This window comes from Gordionus sp. m RMFG-2023, chromosome 1 (assembly GCF_954871325.1).
Source record: "Gordionus sp. m RMFG-2023 chromosome 1, tfGorSpeb1-WG-v2, whole genome shotgun sequence".
Taxonomy (NCBI): domain Eukaryota; kingdom Metazoa; phylum Nematomorpha; class Gordioida; order Chordodea; family Parachordodidae; genus Gordionus; species Gordionus sp. m RMFG-2023.
The window spans coordinates 75,728,825-75,750,929 of record NC_088775.1 but is presented as its reverse complement, the minus strand read 5'-3'; positions in this window follow the sequence as shown (position 1 = coordinate 75,750,929).

Sequence of the window (22,105 nt, the reverse complement as noted above, 5' to 3'; positions counted from 1 at the left end):
TATTCATAGTTAATACAAATTTGTGGCGAATTTTAAAAAATAAGCTTTTTTTTAATATTCTCCGCACTAATTTCTCGTTAACTATGAATGAGAGTTTACTCAGCATGATTTGAATTCATGGCTAAGGTTACAAAATATTCTGTATTTTTGCATATTATTATATATTTCGCCGCGAATTTGGGCTAACAGTGAATGCAGGGTATCCTTGTATTTATCTTTTTTTTACATATATAATTTTTACTAATTTTTATAGCTTCAAAAAGAAATTCATATTTCGTTTAAATTTATTATTCAAAAATCAAAATTTACGGATCGACGTAGAGAAACTTAGAAAATTGAAATTTCTATATTACCAGTTTTTTATTTCGATTTGTTTAAAAAAAAATAAAATTTAAAAAGATTGATATCTTAATTTTGCAAGAAAATATTGTCGGGCATAGTGAGTCGCGTCGCTTTTTCTCTTACACTCATGTCTCCTTTATAGAAGTGCCTATCACTCAAGCAATGCGACATGTATCGCTTGGTATTTTTCACATGAAAGACATCATTATAGATCATAAATTTTACCTATTATCGTGTCGCATCGCCTAAACGATAGGTATCGGATTGCCTGAGTGATACGAGTGAGGCCTCAGTGTCTGCAAATTTTTGAATTAAAATTAGATCCAAATTATTCGACGAGTCATTTAATCTATTGGTTTTTTTAAAAATGTTATTATTTACAGTGGAAAGAAAGAAAGAGAATATTAAGATCCCCCCCTCATACATTCATTATCAATATAACATGATTTCCCTAATTTAAAATTAGTGTTTATTATCTCAATTGCATTTGTTTAATCTAGGGATCAAACTGGTATTTTAGAGTTAGACACCAATTTTGTTTATTTAAGTCAAGCAATAAATTATTAATCCCAATATATTTTTGAAATAAATATTATGTCGTGTTATTTATATATTTATTTTTTGTCAGCTTAAAATGAATTTAATCGTTTTTATTATTTTATTTACACGGTTTTTTTTAAATATAATTTAGTTCCATTTATTCAAATAAACAATTAATTTCGCGGAATAAAAAAAATATCAGTAGTTCTGATTTAATAGATTAGGTGTATCTTTACTTTGCCTTATTTTGGTAATTGAATTAATAAAAATAATGATTATTTTAATGTCTCAAATTATAACTATCTTATTAATAAAATATTAAATTAAATTGTAGTTATCATAGACTTTGTTTTCTAAAGTAAACTTTTGACATATGAATTGCTTTTTGGCATTCAATTAGCTAATGACCAAAAATAGAAACATATAAACCTATTTATCCTGCAGTAAAAAGAATACTGAATTTAATTATTTTTTCTTTAAAAAACCAATTTAGAAGAAATGTTTTTGAGGCTCTTCTTTTTTTATTATATTATTGTAATATTGACTTTTTTTTATATGTGGATGTGTTTCATGATTCAACAAAAATAATAAATTAAAAAAACTTTTGTAATTTATATTAGCCTTATTTCTTTGAATAAAAAAAAATTAATTTTATATTATACTTAGATAAATTATAATAACAATAAGAAAAACCAATCAATATGCAACACATTTTCATAATAAAAACTATGTTTTAAAATGTTAAATCGATTTTTGTTTAAGTCTAAATAACAGTGTATAATTTGCAACAATTAATAATAAATATATAATGGTTTATTAGAATTTTTAATAAAAAAAATGAAAATTGTGTATTACATCATGTAGAATGCCCAAAACAAATTTTTTTATTAACATTATTTTGTAGTTATATACAAATAATAATTTTCAAAATATATTACTATGAGTGGTTTATTTTACTGTCCTGAAACTTTTATATTAAACCAATTTCTTAAGCTTTACTTCCAATATCCGCTGTCACGGGGATGAGGAGGGGGTTATTATATAGCTATTACTCATATTTTTTTTTATAAATAGGGATTGAACTAATTCCTACAATTTTTTACAGCAATTTTAAAATTTAGAAGTTAGGATTTTAAAAATCTTGCATGTAAATTATTAAATAAAATTTGTTCAAATTTTTTATTCGGTGTAGATATACATAATATAATAACAAAAAAGTGTCCAATTCGTATTAACTTCATTATTCTCCCCCACTATATTTTTAATAATCACTTCTCTTCTTTTATCATCAACTTCAAATAAATATTCATCGCAATAATTTCTTTTTTTTAAAATACTACTTTGAGTGTCATATTTCCTTTTTTTATTAACAAATAATATTAAAAAATCTTTTTAAATAAAAAGTAATAAAATAAAATTTTAATCTCAACAGAAGGATCGAGAGAGAGAGAGTAATCTTCTAATGATGTATATTAATGACAATGCCATTTTTTAAATATCAAGAGAATATTTTTCACTATTGAAAAAAATATTTAATTCATAAAATTATTTTTCTTATAGTTCTCATAGAATTTTATTGAAATAATAAAATTACAAAAAAATTATATTTAATTTTTAAAAAATTCCTATATTTTTTATGGTGTCTATTCAGAAAAATTTCTGAAATTCATGGTTATCTTATATTTGTAAAATAAAGAAATATATGAAGACACCCATGAACTTTTTTTCCAAACATATTAAAAAGATCATATAATATCTAATAGCTGTATTATTGCATGATTGCTGAAATTTTTAAAAGCCATATATAATAATGCTCTTCTAGATCATTAACTAATCGGGCATTGTTTCATCTGGCATGAACAATGTTGTATTTAAAAATTTCTTCAAATAGAGTAAATTGATAAATTTTATCTGCTATTATAAAATGATCTGTATTATTTATCGAGAGCGCTCTCTGAGGTTATAGAGACTTGCATCTTAGGAACCGAGTAGAGGTTCTAACATTTATTGACTTTAGTAAGGGAACTATTGGATTAAAATAATAAAGAAAGACTTTTGTGAGAAAATTATAATTTAAACTTCATTTAATGTTCTTTCATAGCAAATATCTTAATAAGGAGATTTTTAATTGTTGTCTGGTAAGTAAACAATTGCTTATCTTGTATTTTGTTAACTTAAATAATCATCAAGAATTTAGCAATTTTATTCGAATATAAACAGATTTTGTATATATTAATTAAATTATAAGTTTGAATTCAAAACACATATAAAATAAGATATTTCTAAATTATGTATCACCATTGTTTGTAGATTGTGATAGCCAAAGTTTCCAAATGTTCTCTAAAACATTTTTTTGAAAGAGTTAAATTTGTATCCGATTGAACCTTTTTCTCTAGTGAGGGGTCATACATACCATCCCGCAAAATTGTAATTCCTTTAAGATAATTCTTTCAGAAGTAGGGTTGCTAGCAATTAATTCTCTAGATTTTAACCCAATAAAATTGTTGAAAATTTATTCACATAGTTTTTATACAAATTCATTTTTTCGTAGGTTTTTCTTTAAAGTATTTAACCAGATCCCTAATGACACTTCAATATTCTGATGATAAAATCTCAAAATGATTTCAAGTCATAAACATTTTTAAAAGAAAATTATTATTTCTGTATTATAAAATTAGCCTTTTGATTTTTAATTATCTGTGGTGTACCATTGCATAAGTCACAATTCGCATTTATATTTCTTAAAAGCATGTGGATTGTTCCATTTTTAAGCAATAATTTATGATGTTTTAACATTGCCGTACGATTTTAATATTAATAGATATACCATATTTTATATGTTGGCAGCAAACTATAAATTAAGAAAAAATATATTATTTTAGTCCATATACCCCGTTTTTAATTTTTGCTAATTAAATATGCCTTAGCTATTTATACCAAATATTTTATTTATTTGTTGTATAAAATAAAATCAATTAATGAATATAGTGATGCAAAATCGGTTTATAGCCGAAAAAATTGACTCAGTCTTGGAACCCAAGCCAAAAATCGGCTCAACTTTAAAATTCAAGCCGAAAAAATAATCCTAGCTAAAATAATCGGCTTTACCTTGAAGCTCGAGCCGAAAAATCGGCTTAATCCTGGAGCGCGAGCCTAAAAAATTACCTTAACCTTGGAGCGCTAGCCGAAAAATTGGCTCAGCTTTGAACTCGAAATCTGTGTATTATCGATCAAATTGGAACTTAATAAATCTCGGCACGATCCCGAACGAAATTTTATTTTATTTTTCCCGAAAATTAATTTCTAGTATGTGTTAAATTAAAATAAAATCTTACTTTTTTGCTCCCTTTATTATATAATGACGCTCATTTGGGATGAATTTTATTTCCATTTCACCATTTCCAACTTTTATTAATGTTTGGTGGCAACGGAAATATATTTTTTTTAATGATGATTGTTTATTTTATAATTTATAAAGTTGCTAAATTAGATAATATGATATGGAAGCTAATATAACGACTTTTTATTTTTAAAACATAACAAATTTAGGAACAGGAAGAAAATTTAGATTTTGTAATTATATACAATTAATTCTTGGTTTGAGCTCCAAACTTGAGCTAATTTTTTCGATTGGCTCTCCTGCCAAGGCTTAGGGCTTGAGTGAAACGATGTTGTAACACTAGATGAATGCCTTTAAAAATTATAAAATCATAGGAAAAGTTGATACTAAATATCTTAGATAATGTTATCTTAAATAATGTACTCGTTAAGATAAGTTTTATCAATATTAAGTAAATCTATATCGTGACATATGATGTTAATTAAAGCTTAATAAAAAAAAAATGTTTAATTAACTTTATTGTGTTAGGGGATGGTAAAAGGATGCTTTCCTTGCCCCACTTTATAAAAAAAGGTCAAAGCTAGCCCTGATCTGTATACATTAACTATCACTATTTTATGTTAAAAATGTGCTACTATTTAATATTCCTAATTCAAAAACCTATTATAAATCTTACAAATTTAAATAACCACCATTAATATATAAACGTGAATATATTTTTTATGTTAGAAGTTTCTGTGCTATAGAATAATTACATATATATATCGCATTTTTATTTTAAAAACTTATAAAGGTCTAAATCACATCTTAATTTACAGTTAGCAAAATTAAATGCTAATATTTAATTCATCGATTTCTAGGGAAATTATCTATACTATAAAAATAATATCATATCTAACTTTTATTATTGCCTACTTTATATAAGATATAAATTTAAAAAGAAAGTTATACCCAGCAAAAATATTATAATAAAGTTATATTTCTTCAAAAATTTATCTCTTTACAAATAAAACCAATTTTTCATACATACTATAAATTAAATTAAATTTTTTTTTCTTTTTTATAAACATTATATAAATCAATTAACTTATCAGATAGATAATAGTTTAGTTTATAGTATTTTCTTTAAAAAAATCTTATAAAATTATATTAACAATAGAAAATATTTCCAATTCATCTATTATACTTTGAAATTATATTATTTATAAAAACATACATTGTTAATATGGATTTTTACATAGGCTTGCTTATAAAATATTTTGTTAAAACATACATTTAAAGTTTTGCTTGCTGGTGCTTGTCATTAAAAAAAAATTTTCGATTATTTCCTGAATTAATCTTACACAAGAACATAATAAAATGGTATAAGGTTATTTTTTTATGACAAATATTTATGCTAGCTATGTTACTTTTTTTTAATATTTTAATATTTGAATTTATTATATCATCAATTATTATCTGTCTTATTTTTAATATGAAGTTATTTATTTTTTTAATCTGAAAGCATTATTGCATTACAATAAAATTTGCAATGATATTTTTTTTGGTAAATAATAATACATAAAAATATTAGGTCACTATCTTTATATCGCTCGATGTTAACGATAATACATACACAAAGGAATATTAATCCTTTCCCATTCCTCATATTACTCGGATTAATTCATAAATTTTCCTAAACAATACAATTATATTATTTTGGATTGAAATCAAAAATCTAGGGATTAGTAATTATAAATTAAAATTATTATCATCATTAGAAGGGAGAGGGGGGGGGGGCTAATAATTTTTTTAAAATACCATTATAGCATATTTTTAAGAAATTTTTTAGCATTACTTTGTTTTAATTATCATCTCAGAAATTACTAAGATTTATTGGTGAATATATTTTGGAAATCACTTATTTTATTCTATATATATTTTAATGTTCAAATTATAAAAATGGAGCAAAATTTAAAATAATTACTGAATCAAGGGTTTTTATCAGAGACCTGCAGAGGTACCATTTGCTAGGCACGGCCCGGATATTTTTTAAAAAAATTTTTTACGGCCCGGCTCGGATTTAAAAATTTAAGGCCGGCCCGGATATTTCAGGCCCGGCTCGGAATTTTTTAAAATTATATTCGACCTGGTATATACAAAAATTCACCTATGAGGTATTTTACCATATTTTTCAGCGAGTATTATCGCTTATTATTTAAAAAATACATGTAAAAAGCTAATATTTTGAGAATATTATATTGAATTTATAAAAATTATAAAATTGTTATTTATAAAAATGGATATTTTGAGCATATACTATATTTTATATTGCATTTATAAAAATAAAACTAATATTCATAAAAATGGTAATAATATTTTGAGCATATACTATATTTTATATTGCATTTAAAAAAAATAAAACTAATATTTAATTTATAAAAATGGAAAATATTTTGAGAATATAATATATTGTATTTAATTTACTATTTAATTTATAAAATAAAAATAAATCGCTATTTAAAAAAATGCATGTATAATAAATAGTATTTTGAAAATATAATCTAATTGCACAATAATTAATATAATATAAATTTTTAAACAAAAGAAGATAATTGTATTATATAATATTGTAAAAAAAAATAATGAAAAATGTTGGATTAAAAACTTTCATGACTCAAGGTAAATATAATAAATGCAATAAATATTTGACAGTTTGCAAAGTAAAAAACCAGCATGATTGACGAAACCCTATACTCAAGAAAGATATTAAAAATTCACAAATTATCACGAAGAAAGAGAAGCATATCTACCTTTTCAGGTTGAAGATTACTTCTTCTTTCTTCAAGAATTCTCCCAGTAGTGGAAAAATTCCGCTCACAGCTTGCACTTGAAGCAGGAATTGCCAATTTTGCTAAAATTGGAAATTCGCTTTGATGAGCTGCCCACCACTCTAACTATCCACCTTAAACGTTTCATCTATTATTTATGTAATTATAATATTCATCATCGGGTATTGACATATTACCAGAATTACCATCGCCCCATTTGTCATAAAACGATTCAGTTTGTTTAACAACAGTCGTAATTTGACTGGTCGATGGTATTTCATTTACTTCCCGAGCCTCTTGTAATTTAATATAATCTTTTATATAGTTTTCCGTCATCTTGCGATCTGTCCCTGACTACATACGTAATTGCTTGAATTTGGGACAGAGAAAAAGCAGATACTTGTGTAAAACAAATTTTTCAATTAAAAAATGCTTTATATTAAGTACAATCAATTTTATTTCTCCTTTTTCGCTTTGAAAGGTATTACAAACTTCAAGAAGTGATATTCCTTTATTTGATTGTTTTGGTAAAATATATTCTAAAAATTTAGATATGAATTATAAAAAAATATATTAATAATACTTGAATATTGGGGCTTATTTAATCTAAAACTATACGAAAAAATAATAGAAAAAAGATTAAGAGATATAATCGAAATAGGAGAGACTCAATTTGGCTTTATGCCTGGAAGATCAACAACCGATGCTATCCACGCAATTAGGCAAATGAGTGAAAAATACAGGGAAAAGAACAAAAAGCTACACATGGTCTTTCTCGATCTAGAAAAGGTTTTTGATAGAATCCCAAGAAAACTTATCTGGTGGGCGCTACGCCACAAAAATGTTCCCGAAAAATATATAAGAATAGTACAGGATATGTATATGGGCCATACAACAATGGTCCGTAGCACAACAGGTACTTCAGCAGGCTTCACAATAGCCGAAGGAGTTCATCAAGGGTCGGCTCTCAGCCCACTTCTCTTCATTACAGTAATAGATGTATTATCACAGTCTATACCTCAAACAGTCCCGTGGAATATGATATTTGCAGATGATATTGTGATACTTGCCGAATCTAAGGATGAAATGAAAGAAAGATTAGTGAGTCGGATAAATATCCTAGAAACACACGGATTAAAAGTTAATAGAGAAAAGACTATATGGTGATAGGAGGAGATGAAACAGAGAGTATTGATATAAATGAATGGCAGATATCGGCAATTGAAAGCTGCAAATATTTGGGCTCCACTATATAAACAAACGGCACAATAGAAAAAGAGATAAAGAGTAAGATTAATCAAGGGTGGTTAAAGTGGAGATCTTTATCTGGAGTGCTATTTGACAAAAGAATCCCACACAAATTAAAGGGAAAATTTACAGTTTCATAGTACAACCTACTATTCTATATAGTTCGGAAACATGGCCAACCAAAGAATCAGACGAGAGAAGTCTACAAACCATGGAGATGAGAATGCTGAGGATGATTGCTGGGGTAACAAGAAAGGATAAAGTGCGCAGTACAAGAATACTAAGTAGTTTAAAGGTAGTGCCCATTAAGACTAAGTTAATGGTAAACAGACTTAGGTGGTATGGGCACACAATGAGAAGGCCTATGAACTACATAGGAAATAAAGTTAAGAGTTTGGAAGTGATGGGCAAACGTAAAAGAGGAAGGCCAAAACTTCAATGGGGCCATAAAGTTAGAGCCAATATAAAGAAGTATAAATTAGATAAAAGAGATTGTATTAATAACATAAAGTGGAAAGAGATGTTGAAGGAGCTTACCACCAAAAATGAAAGCTAAAGAGAAAAAAAAAATTTAAGATATTCCTTTATTTGATTGTTTTGGTAAAATATGTTGTAAAAATTTAGATATGTATTATAAAAAAATATATTAATACTTTGAATAAATTTGCAGGAAATTAATAATTAGATCGATCTGTGGGTGTTAGGTAGTGTTAACCATCACCCAATATTATATTAATCATAACTATAATATAATATAATCTTATAACCATTAACTCATAATGTAAAAATTTTTATAAAAAATATTAAGGCCCGGCCCGGATATATTTTAAAAAAATTTTTTAGGCCCGGCCCGGGTATATTTAAAAAATTTAAAATACGGCCGGGTTTAGGGCCGGGCCTGCAGGTCTCTGTTTTTATCAATTAATATTTATTTTTTTAAATTATAATAGAAAAAAATTAAGATTTTAAAATCATGTATATTACTAATGATTCTGAATCTGACCATTGAATAGAATAGGAGTAATGATTTTCAAAATGAAATCTATTCTATAGTAAAAATTTATTTTAAAGGTACTTATATAGGATTAAGACGTGATTTAATTGACTCTTATGAATAATCAGAGGAGAGGCTGTGGATTTGAGATTTTCTAGGAATCTATCCCTTTATATCTTACAGCGATCATCTAATTAAGACATTTACGAGACTAGAATAATCGGAATAAAACTAAATTTGTTTTATCAAATATTATTAAGATATAAATTTAACCATAAAAGGAAAATACCCAGTCTCAGAAAGAAAAAAATTCAATCATTAAAGAAATATTGTAAAGAAACTTATATTATTTTTAATAATTAAAAATCAAAATTGTTTATGAAGTATAATTTATAAATTCTATTTTATAACCACTTTTAAAGTCGATTTATAAAATCAAAAAATATTTTTTGCCCTTTCATTTATCACATTTGTTTTATTTACAAATCATACATCAATAGTAAAGTTAAATTATATAGCACTTTATTAAATAGCTTATTATTGAAGTTGATTGTTTTATGATTATAATTTATCAAAAGTCTCAGGTTCATCCCTATTTTCGTTTATTAATTTATCCCCGAGCGTTCAATCTTTTAATCTGTTTTTATTTGTGGCTGTGTACCAAAGTTATTTTGGGTGCTTGAGTTTAAATCTTACCGATGTTACCTTATTATAATATTTTTTTGTTCACCACGTTTCGTGGCATTGATAAGATTGCAAAGAATAAAAATGTCATGTGATTTCATGGCATTGATAAAAGATTGCAAAGAATAAAAATATTTGTTATGTGATTATTCTTCCTTGTGGTCAAAGAATGGTTTTAAAATTTTGAGAGATGGATGAAGGGATTGAAAATGAACCGTGGCTTGGTTAGGACTAATAATAAAAGCGTAGTTAAGCGGCCTAATTATTTTAAGCTTCGTGGGTGAGGTATCGGATTAATTTTTATCCTGTGCAATATTCCGTAATTATCACGTTCCTATGTATTTGATGTTGCTATTTTACATTAAGTTCCAATTTTTATGTTAGTAACATGGGGTTGATATGTGTATATATTGGTATTGGATACCACAGAAATGATATTTAGCAGAAGATATCTTAATAATCGGTTCCCAGAAGAAAAATATTTTTTCCAAAGATCAGGCTCGATATGATTTCCTGGGTATCTTGAAAAATGCCAGGTTGAGGGGGGGGGGTAGATAGAACAATTATACTTTAGGATAAAGATATTTGAGATGTAATATATCATTATAATTAGAGTGTGGAACTTTATCTCCTTCAGAGCTGTAGTTAAACATTTCCTATTGAACGGGAAGCAGAAAATGCTGCCCCATTTTTAAATTTTGATCATTTTCTTTCCGTTATCTTTTTCTTATTCATTTTAAAGATGGGATCCATAATAAATGGCTAAATTGGGTGATCATCTTTAGAATTTATAATCTAATAGGGATCACACATAAAGTTTAAAGATTATAATGATAAAAATTATCAATAGCAGCTTTTTACGTTTATATTCTCTACAAATTTTCTTATTAACTTGGTTGTCATGCAAGAATTCTATAACAACTTTAAATTCTGTAATAAGCATCTAAGAAATCCTCAATTATATCTGCTCCGTCACATTTGATAAAATTGATCATTATTATCGGGGGTCCTCCACAAAATTTATGTTCTATTTCAAATTTGTTAAAAAATCCTTTCGATTATAAGTATTATTTAAGGTTTCAATATTACTATAATCAATTTATCTTTATGTAAGGCTTTCGATTGCAGCCAATGCCATGAAAATATCTAGTGTAGGCTCTTGTATGAGTAATTACCTCTTGACAATAGCCTAAACTTTCTTAAATATATGTAACGATTATATAATTTCAAAGGAAAATAATAAAATTTTAATACATCTTCTTAATATATCTTCATTGAAAGAAAGGTGATTTGATCAAGCGGCGCATGGGGCTTTTAAATTTTTGGTCCCTAAAGTTACTAACATTTCTAAAAAGTTGATGACACACAATCAATTATATTAAGTATTTAGAAATTGGGAGTGTTAATTATGTTTTTGGCTTGCTGAGCTGAGTAGCACTATATGCCGAAATCAACTAAGTTTAACTTATAGGTCGCAATATATGTATATGATTTTGCTACACGCCTAGAGCGAATTAGGAAGAAAGAATTATAGGAGTGAAAATTTTAGGTAATAAGGGAGAATAATTCTAGAGGAAAAATAGGTAAATCCGGAGAAAGTTGGACTTGCTAAAGAGCATCATGATATTGAGAGAAGAAGGGAGGAGAAAGAAAAAACTAAGGAAGGGAGTATGGCAGTATCAAGAAAATCGGTGATGAATGCTGAGACAAAGAGGAGTTGCCACTTAAGGAAGAAGATGGAGGAAAATTGAAAATGACCAAAGTGCAAGAGGGAGTTCGGAGATTAGTACAAAAGTATCAAAAAAAATTGAACGGAGAAAAGAATTAGAAATGGATCAATGGGTACAAAAAGGTATTGCATGTCCCGTGGAATAAAGTGAATGGGCAACCTGGTGCCCGTGAAGAAAGCCAATGGTCGGTTCCGCCTATACGCAGATTTTATGCACGCTAAATCCGTGGGTTGTGAAGGTCTTATATGCCTTGCCACGAAATGAAGAAAAATTTGGCAATTTAAAGGGAAATAATTTATATTTCAAAGGTGGATTTCTTGCTTGCATATTTGCAACTGGGTGTAAAACCGAAGGTAAAGAAATTATTAACTATTACTAAGCTTAAGGTATTGTTTGCATTTTGTAGATTGCCATTTGAACTTAGTGTATCAGCTTCTATTTTTCAACGAACAATGGCGGCGGTTTTTCAATGAATAAAGGAGGTTTATTTCTATTATATGGACGATGTGTTGGTGACTGAAGGAACACCCAAACGGCATGAACGGAGATTGGAGGAAGTATTTTGGGGAATAAAAGAAAAGGGAATGCTGGCGAGTGCAGAGAAAAGTGTGTTGGGGGTGATGGATATAACATATCTTGGGCACAAAATTACGGGAAAGGAGGTGAGACCCTTGGACAAGAATATGACAGGAATTACCAATATGTTGAGACCTAATAATAAAAAAGAAGTGCAAGCCTTTTGGGGAATGGTCTCAAATAGCAGCGCCATTATATCAATTGCTGAAAAAAGGAGAGAAATTTGAATGGACAGATGAACAAGAGGCAACCTTTAAAGAGTTGAAATGCAGAATTGGAAAAGAACTTATTTTACTGTACTTTAATAATAAATTGGAGGTGTTATTGGCAGTGGACGCGTCTAATAAAGGTGTAGGAGCAGCTTTACTGCATTGTATTGATAAATTGGAAAGGCCGGTGTTATTTTTTTCAAGGATTAGAGCAGCAGAGACCAGGTACTCCGTGATTGAGTAGGAAGAGCTAGCCGTCATTTTTGGGTTAACAAAATGCCGAGAATATGATTGGACGCAGATTTGTTATTTATACAACCGCTCGTACATCTATTCAAAAAGGACAACAAGGAATTAATGCTATCGCCTCGGTTACAAATATGGTTATCACTAGTGGAGAATTTTGACTTACAAGTAAAATATCAACGAGGAAGAAAAAAATATTTACCGGACATTTTATCTAGATGTGGAGCTGGGGAGGATTTCGGGGAGAAAGAATTGGAAGAATCGGAAATGTGCAAATATTGATCAGAACGATGGCTGGAATATCCAGGGATGGGCCGGTGACATGGGAAAAAATCAAAAGGGCGACTTATAAATATCGGGAGCGTGCCTATAGGTACGGGAAACGTGGCAGGATAGAGATAAACCTTTCAGATATATAGAAAAGAAGTTGGCAATAATAGATGGATGTCTAGGAGGAAGTAGGAGTGTTATACCGTTCAAATTAAGCAGGGAACGGAGAGAATGAAACAATGGGGACTGGAATATGTGTGGTGGGCAGGAATGAATAAAGATATTAAAAATATCAGACGCGCATGTGTTAGATGTAATTCCTGAGCTTCGATGCCTCGTAAAGACAGGGAAAGTGCGTGACCAAAACAACTCAAACTCGGTAGGGCGTGCTTATCGATTTATTCGATTTTAAAACAAGATATATATACTCGTGGTGGATGTTTATTCAAAGTGGGCTAAGTAGGATAAGAGGCTTAATAACTTAAGTGGTAATAAAAACATTGAAAAATCTTTGGGCTAGATTTGGAGTCGATACAATTATAGTATAGGGTAGAGGTCCAGCTTTTATTAGTAGACAGTTCAAGGTGTTGTGCGGAAACCGGAGCAAAACACATTTTGGCGCCACCATATCACCCGAGCCGTGGTCAAGAACTGGTTGAGAAAATCGAAAGATGGAGGCGGAGAGATTTGGGTAGCAGTGGCGAATTATAATAACAATGAGAAGGGGAGGAACAATCGCCCGAGGAGAAGTTTTTAGGAAAATATTGTTACATAATTGTTGGATAGGAGGGACTTAATTAAATGAATTGTAAATCTAATGATGTCCGCATTAAAATAATATACTTCTTAAATTTACGTATTTTACATCTTATCAATAACACAAATTATAATGATAATATTTCTTTAACAAATTATAATGTTAAGATTTCTTTAAATTTAAATATTTCATCATTGCAACAAATAATAATGATAATATTTTTTTTACGCCTTATTATTAAAAACCAATAATAATGAAAAAAATTTAACTTATCTGTTTCACACCATATCATTACACCATACGCGTACGCAGGAATTTGGTCTGGGGGGGGGGGGGGGATAATAAAATTTTTTAAGAAATATTATTGTTTTTTTTAAATATCAAGCATAAATTTATTAGGACTAATAACTATTTCTAATACACAATTTTAAATTAATGTGAATTATAAAAAAATTATATGTAAAGAATCACTTAAATGACCCAAAATAGAAATTTGAATTTTTTGAGCTTTAAAATTTATATATAAAATATAAAAAATTTAAATGTTAGAAATATAAATTAATACACAAAAAAAGCTTAAGGAATAATTGTATTTTGTATGTTATATATTTACAATGTAAAATCCAATCTTCGTTGGGATTGAGCTAATTTTTCAATTATCTCATCCTTGCTTGTTGTCAAATGCCTATGAATATCTAAAAGATCCAAACCTTTCAATCTACTCAAAAGTTGTACTTCTTGGTATGTTTTTCAGAGACCTGCATAAAAAAAACACCCGGGCTGAGCCTGAATTTTTAAAAAAAAACATCTAGGCTGGGCCTGAAAATTTTTTTTTAAAAAAGGCCTGGCCGGGCCTGAAAATTGAGCTTAGCCGTAAAAATCTTTAAAAAAATCCGGGTCGTGCCCTGCAAATAGTACCTCTGCAGGGCTCTGTTATTCTTCTTAAAAAAGAGAATGTTCTCTCATTAGTTTACTATTGGGAAGAGTTGCTAATATATATAAACCCTTTTAATACATATAATCTAAAATGTGTTTGAAATAATGCAGATCATCCATAGCATTTTTTGGGACTGTATCAACCATAGTTAATCTTATAAACATAGTTATTCAGCTAATAAGGCATCATAAGATACTTTAACATCTTCATGATAAAAATCCAACAAATATTTTTATTCTATCACCACCTGAAAAAGGTTGGGAAGGCTTTTATGGAAATAATATTTGCAGATTGGTAAGTGCTGCATAATGAATTAAAAACCATTCATTTATTTGGTTTATAAATGTATTTGTATCTAAGATATACTCTTCAACTGATCCTATATTAATGTTTTAACTATGAGCTTGCCTTGCTGCAAGTCGAGTGAGACAAATATTAAACACGTATAGCTCTGCTTTTGACTTAACAATAACATATAAAATATGAAATTCTTCATAAAAATTAGCCCTAATTTCCTTGAATTCTAATAAAATGCTCTCCGCTATTCTCATCTTCTTAATCAAGTCATCATGTTTTTGAAAAGTAATACATAAAATAGTTGTACATTCTAATGAAGAAAAAAATTTGGAATAAGCATTGAATCCAAAAATTTTCTTGCTTCTAAGGAAAAATTTCTTTCAGGCCATTGTGATATGTCAGTAATAGCAAATAATCGGCTCTTCTAACTCCATAAAAGCTGTTACTGCTTGATGGCGGAGACTCTATCTCGTAGGACAAGATTGCAATTTCTTTCTCCCTGTTGGACAATTTCAGAATAATTATTATTTGACTAGAAATTTAAAAATGGTAGATAAATATTACGCCACTAAAAATTTGAAAATAATAAGATAATATTACGCCGGAAAACTTGAAATCGAAATTAATTGATAAACTTAGTTATGAATGTGATAATAAATGTAATTAAATATATATTTAATATGAGATAGAAATAAATATTAACAAATATAAATTAATATGTACTGTGTAAATTTAATTCAAAACATTTCCATATTTATTAATTTATTTTAAAATAAAATTATTTGACTTGTAAAAAGTTGATAAAATAACATATTAATATATTCTTATCAATTTTTACAAGTTAAAATTTTTATTTACAAACGAATTAAAAAATATGGAAATGTTTAAATTAAACTGCATTTTTTGGCTTTGGGGGGGGGGGAAATTTGTCCCCCTGCCCCCCCCTTCCCCCGCTGCGTACGCCAATGCATTACACAAATCATAATGATAAAAACTATTTAAATTTAAATGTTTTACAACTATCATTTCAAACAAATCCTAATGATAAGATTTCTTTAAATTCAAAAGATTTCTTTAAATGTAAATGCATCACCTCTAGCATTTGCAATAAATAATTATATCATATGTTTCAACAATGATAACATTTCTTATAAATTCAAATATATCACATATATGTTTACAATTAAAATTAAATAATTTATATATTTAATTCAAATTAAACCAATATTCACACACCATTCAATAATTAAAAATGGATTACATTCATCATAGATCACATAAATAATATATTAACATTAATAAAAAATGGATTACATTCATAATAGTGTTGTTAAAATTACTTTTGAAACATAACTAGTTATTGTCACTAGTTATATTGGCAAAAATATAACTAGTTACAGTCACTAGTTATATTGGCCAAAATATAACTAGTTATTAGTTACCGTTATTTTTCAAAAGTAACTAGTTACATTATAAGTTACTTTATACATCATTCATATGCATTTATTTATTGAACGAATTTATTTAATATAAAAAAATTATGATATACAAATTATAATCATTTGTTTAAAAAAAATATACAATTTATTTATAAAAAAAATAAGTAAACCGAAAAAAATATCGGAAAATAGAATATTTATATTTACATCGAATAAAAATATCCATATTTGCATTGAAAAAAAACATATTTATTTTCCATAAAAATTTGAGTTTAATAAATGTTTATTTGCTTTTAACAACAATTGGATTTCAAATATTTTTATCTAGGAGACGCGCTCGTTTCTCTCCAAAGATGAGCCTCCCTAGACTGAATAAACGCTCTACCGTAGCACTTGATGTAATAACAACATATTTAATAAAGAGTATTTTTAAATTTGGAAAATCGTCATATAAAGATAATGTGCTGTTATTGGATTTAAATTTTCAATAAATTCATCATTATCAATAATATTTTGACGCTTTAAATCAAAAAATCCAACTACATCTAATGATGTTTGTTGCGAACATGAGCCATTTGTGTTAGATTCACTGCGAGGTATTAAAGTATTTATTAAATTAAAAATTTTCATCTTTTTTGATCTATTCGGGTAATGTCTCATTCAAATGTTTTATTTAGACACTGAGAAAAATGTTTTTTACTCCAAAAGTTTTCTAAATTTAATGAGATAAGAGAATATACAATACCTACAAAAATACGAATCAAATCGAATAATTCCATTATTCGTATTCGATTCGAATTATTATTCGTATTCGTTTAAATCGAATAATTTATTATTCGTATTCGTATGAATAATAAAATGATTATTCGATTCGATTCGTTGAATATTCGATTCGATTCGTTGAATATTCGATTCGATTCGAAAATTTTATTTACCATGAATTAAAAAAGATCTATTATAAAATTTATTTTGTAAAATTTAACTAAGGATAAAGACAAACAAATTTTATTAGTGAGACAAAATAGAAGCATATACATATATAATATATTTATATACAATGTGGAAAAATCAATATAATATTCATATCTATAATGTAGAAGATAAATCTGACAACAGCCAATTTTTCAAACATAAAGTTTTTCGGATTGTTTCCTTCTTTAACGACATTCTGTATTTTGTAACCATATGAGCTCCAACAGAAAAGAGTCGCTCACATGGGGTTGAAGATCCCTGTATCGACAATATGTCCCTCGCCATTTTAGATAACACGGGAAAACGGTCTCCATGTAGTTTCCACCATTCTAGTGGGTTTTTATTTGACGTTATTCTCACTTCTTTCAAATATGTGTCAATTTCAGAAATTGGCATAACATTCTGTTAAAAATGACATCCATATTTGATTGTATTAAAGGTTTACTTTTTGATACATCATATTTAATTTTATATTCATCAAACATTTTCTCAAAATTATTAAATATAGTTGTAACGTTTATATTATAAGATATAGGTAGGCACTCAAAAAATTCCAGTTTAAGTCTTGGATCTAATATTGCAGATATTGTTTGGAAATCTAATATGATACTATTTTTTGTTGCGCATTAATTGCGTTTATAAGCGTATTATAAAAGAGACTTAGGTGCTCAATTAATGATATATAAAAGGGACCAGATTAAGTGTAGGATATGTTTTTCCTGATATGGCAACAGTAAAATCATAAAATGTTTTTAAGTTTAAATGTATTCTTTATAAGGCGGTCCATTCATCCTATATTAAAAAATAAAAATTAGATTTAAATATAAATAAATATAAGTTGTTTCTCTTGAATAATAGATATATCATAACTATTAATAACAACATGATCTATAGCTTTTCTCATTTGTATTGCTCGTTCTATCATAGAATATGAGCTGTTCCATCTGATAGGTGTATCTAATTTTAACTTCAAATATGTAATAGATGGAATTTGTGAATTACAAAATTCTTTCATCATAGTAGTTTTCTTATAAGAATTTCGAATGCTTTTTATAGTGCCTCTTAATTTTATTAATTGCTCATCAATTTGTTTTATTATTTTTTGAACAACAAGATTTAAAACATGTGCAAAACAGCGAATATGTGCAATTTTTGATCTTGGATTTTTAATTTTAAGATACAGGTAGTGTTTGATGCGGCATTGTCGCATGTAATAGCCGATGACTTTATTTCTATGCTATAATTGTTAATGATTCTATAAAATGTCTTATATATGTTTTCTCCAGAATGGGAATTTGTAAAAGGAACAATGTCTAATAATATAGATTTTAGTACCCATTCATCATCAATGTAATGGCAGGTTAATCCCAAGAATGGGACATTTGTTGGACTTGACCAAATATCTATTGTAAAATTTATTTGTGTATTAGATTTGTTTATTATCAATTTAATTTTTTGGAATTCATTATCAAAAGATTCATTAATGTATTGTTTTAATGTAGGAATTGAACATATTTTAATGCTAGGATTTAATGCTTTAACAAGATCTTTAAATTCATTTGTTGCAAGAATTTTAAATGGGATATTAGATTTGATCAAAAATTTTAATAAATGGTGTTTGATATCATTATTGTTGTGCATATGATTTTTATTTATATCATTATCAAAATATGATTGAATAAATTTATTATTATAAGTTTTTTGATGGAATCGTTTGTAATGATTAATCAAAGCTGAAGTAGTTTTTTTTACACTAAATTTCAACCCGACAAATCTTACATCTTGCAGTTTCTGTTGATGCTTTGTAAATATAATGTTTCCAAATATCTGCATTTTTCCGTCCTCCCGAGCCTGACTGTATAGAATTTGAGGTGGATGATGAATATTGGCTTTGTTCTCCAATGCTTTCTGATTCAGAAATATCTATTATACCAATAGGTTGAATATCTATTTAATAAATTAAATATTATTATAATATTTATAGCATAGCCAGCCAACCCAATATGGCATTCAATAAGTTAGTCAGTAATATATATATGTCAAAATCATCAGATCCTATAATCATCATAACAGAATTTTCTTATAAAATATTTTTTACAAACTGCTCATACAATTGATAAATTATCCAAAAATGTAGATGAGATGATAGCTTATAAAAAATTTATCACAAAATTATAAAATATATTTTAGTGAATTTGGATATAAATGAAAAATAAAGTTTTAAGTTTAAAAATACTATTACATGTACTGTACTTATATTAAATTTTATATAGATTTACTTATAAAATATTTTTTACAAAAATGATTTGGATTTATAGGTTTTAATTCTAAACACTGTTCATAAAATTTAATTATATTGGGAAAAGAATCAAGAATATAATTTTATAAAGATAATATAAATTTTTGTGAATTTTGATTCATAGTAGAATAATGAAAGTTTTAGATTATTTGATTTGGGCAATAAGAAATTCCTACTGAGATTCAATGACGATCTATAATCCCAAACACTACTTTGTTGTTATTAACATAAACTAAAATAATATATAAGTCAAAGTAATATTCTTTTTAATGTGGGGAAATAATAAATTGTCAAAAAGCTATGCAACTTAAATAAGTACGAAAAACTCACATTAGCAATATTTTACAAATAAAGTGGTAAAAACTTTAGGCAAAAAGTCAAATTTATGATTTCTCCATCATCAAATGAAAGAGAAATATCAGGTTTGCCCGTCATTCTTGATGTGATGGGATTAACAGTTTATTATAATTGTATATGTTATATAAATTACCTTCTTCGTCCATCTCTATCATAAAAGAAATTTCTAAAGTAATGGTCTATTATGAGATAAATTAAATTTGGCGCAATTTTCATTATTCCACTAGGAGATTTTATTAAATTGAAATAATTTCAAATAATTCCTAATAATAATATATGATTTATATATGATTATTTTCCAATATATATTAGTACTATAAATTATTTTAGTCGAATAATCTCGAATAATTCGATCGAATAATAGATAAAAAATTATTCGACGAATAATATATTTTCCTTATTCGAATTCGATTCGAATTTTCGGTTCGTAAAATACGAATCGAATCGAATATCGAATAACAAATAATTCGTTTTAGGTATAATATACATTATAAATTAATATTAATTAAGTTACAAAAAGTATGATCTGGTTACAAATTTTAAACCAAATTGATATAATTATCCCGATTCCTAGGTACTTAAAATCTAAAAATATATTTAATATTAAATTTAACTAAAAATTAGAAAAAGTTGCTCTATGCTAAGAAATTTTAGACTAAAGTGTTAGTAAAAAATTATTAAATGTTTATTTATTTATTATAAAATGATTGATATTTACAATATTTATTGACCTTAGTACGCCTTTAATGAATATTTTGGATCACCTTTTAATTAATATAATTTTTAGTTGAAATATACTTAGGTTTTTATCAACCTATTTTAAGTGAAATGTCTAAAGAGATTATTGCTAAACATAGTGCAGAAAAAACACTTATAATTTATTCTTACAATGAATTAATTTAACCTATAATTAGTTGATGTTATAATTTCTGTTTAATAATAGGATCTATCAGGTTAAATTAGTCACTTCCAAGTAGAATTTCAATGTGAGATATATTTAATAAGGTAATTAAGAAAAATAATGATACATAAGGAATTGAGTTAATTATAAAGCTTAGGTTTAGATGGGAGAAAAAAGGGAAACTTAACTTATTTTCAATTAACTTCCAGAATTAAGAATCATCTCTTGACCAATCATCTAAATTTACATACAACACTTCTTTATTTCAACAGACTTTTGTTCCATATAAAGATATTAGTATCAAAAAATTGTATCATGAAATTAATTTATTTAAGACATATCCTTGTACATTTAATATTATTATGTACCACATCGCTTTCATTATCATAATCAACTAATCCGATTGAAAATTATTTTAGTAGATGTTGCATGGTATTTTTGAAATCCTCCAATATTAAAAAATGGATTTATCTATTCCGAAGGAAATGAAAATCTATTAATTCACATTTACACAATTTAACAAAATAAATTTAATTTAAAATAAATTTATCGCAACATATTAAAAATAAAATGAATTATTTGAATATATTATTTAGATTTATACATACATATTTTTAAAAGTAACTAGTTACTTTACATTTGTAAAAATATAACTAGTTACAGTCACTAGTTACAATTTTTAAAATATAATTAGTTACAGTTTACCTTAACAACACTAATTCATAATATATTACATTAATTAAAAATGAACTAACACATCCTTCCTTTTAAAGGCTCCAATTGTATATATATAAATTATAATTTTAGCATAAAAATCTAATTTTATATATTTTTTCTATCACTCATTATACAAATTTATATTATTTGTATAATTCACTAATCTAATAAATTTTCCACTTTCATCACATTAAATACTTAATATGAATTCTCTATTTGCGTACCCTCTTAATTCCAATAAATATCCCTTTTCTGAATTTATATTTCATTTTAATAAATATCACAAGTTAACCCTTAAGAAAAACTTTAATTTATTAAAATAACTCTTAAAATACATATGAAATTCTGACTTAAATTTAAATAAATTTTATTTTTTTGTTAATTGATATGAATACGGATTAAAATTAATTAGTCGAAGAAAAAGTTAATCGCGTCCAATA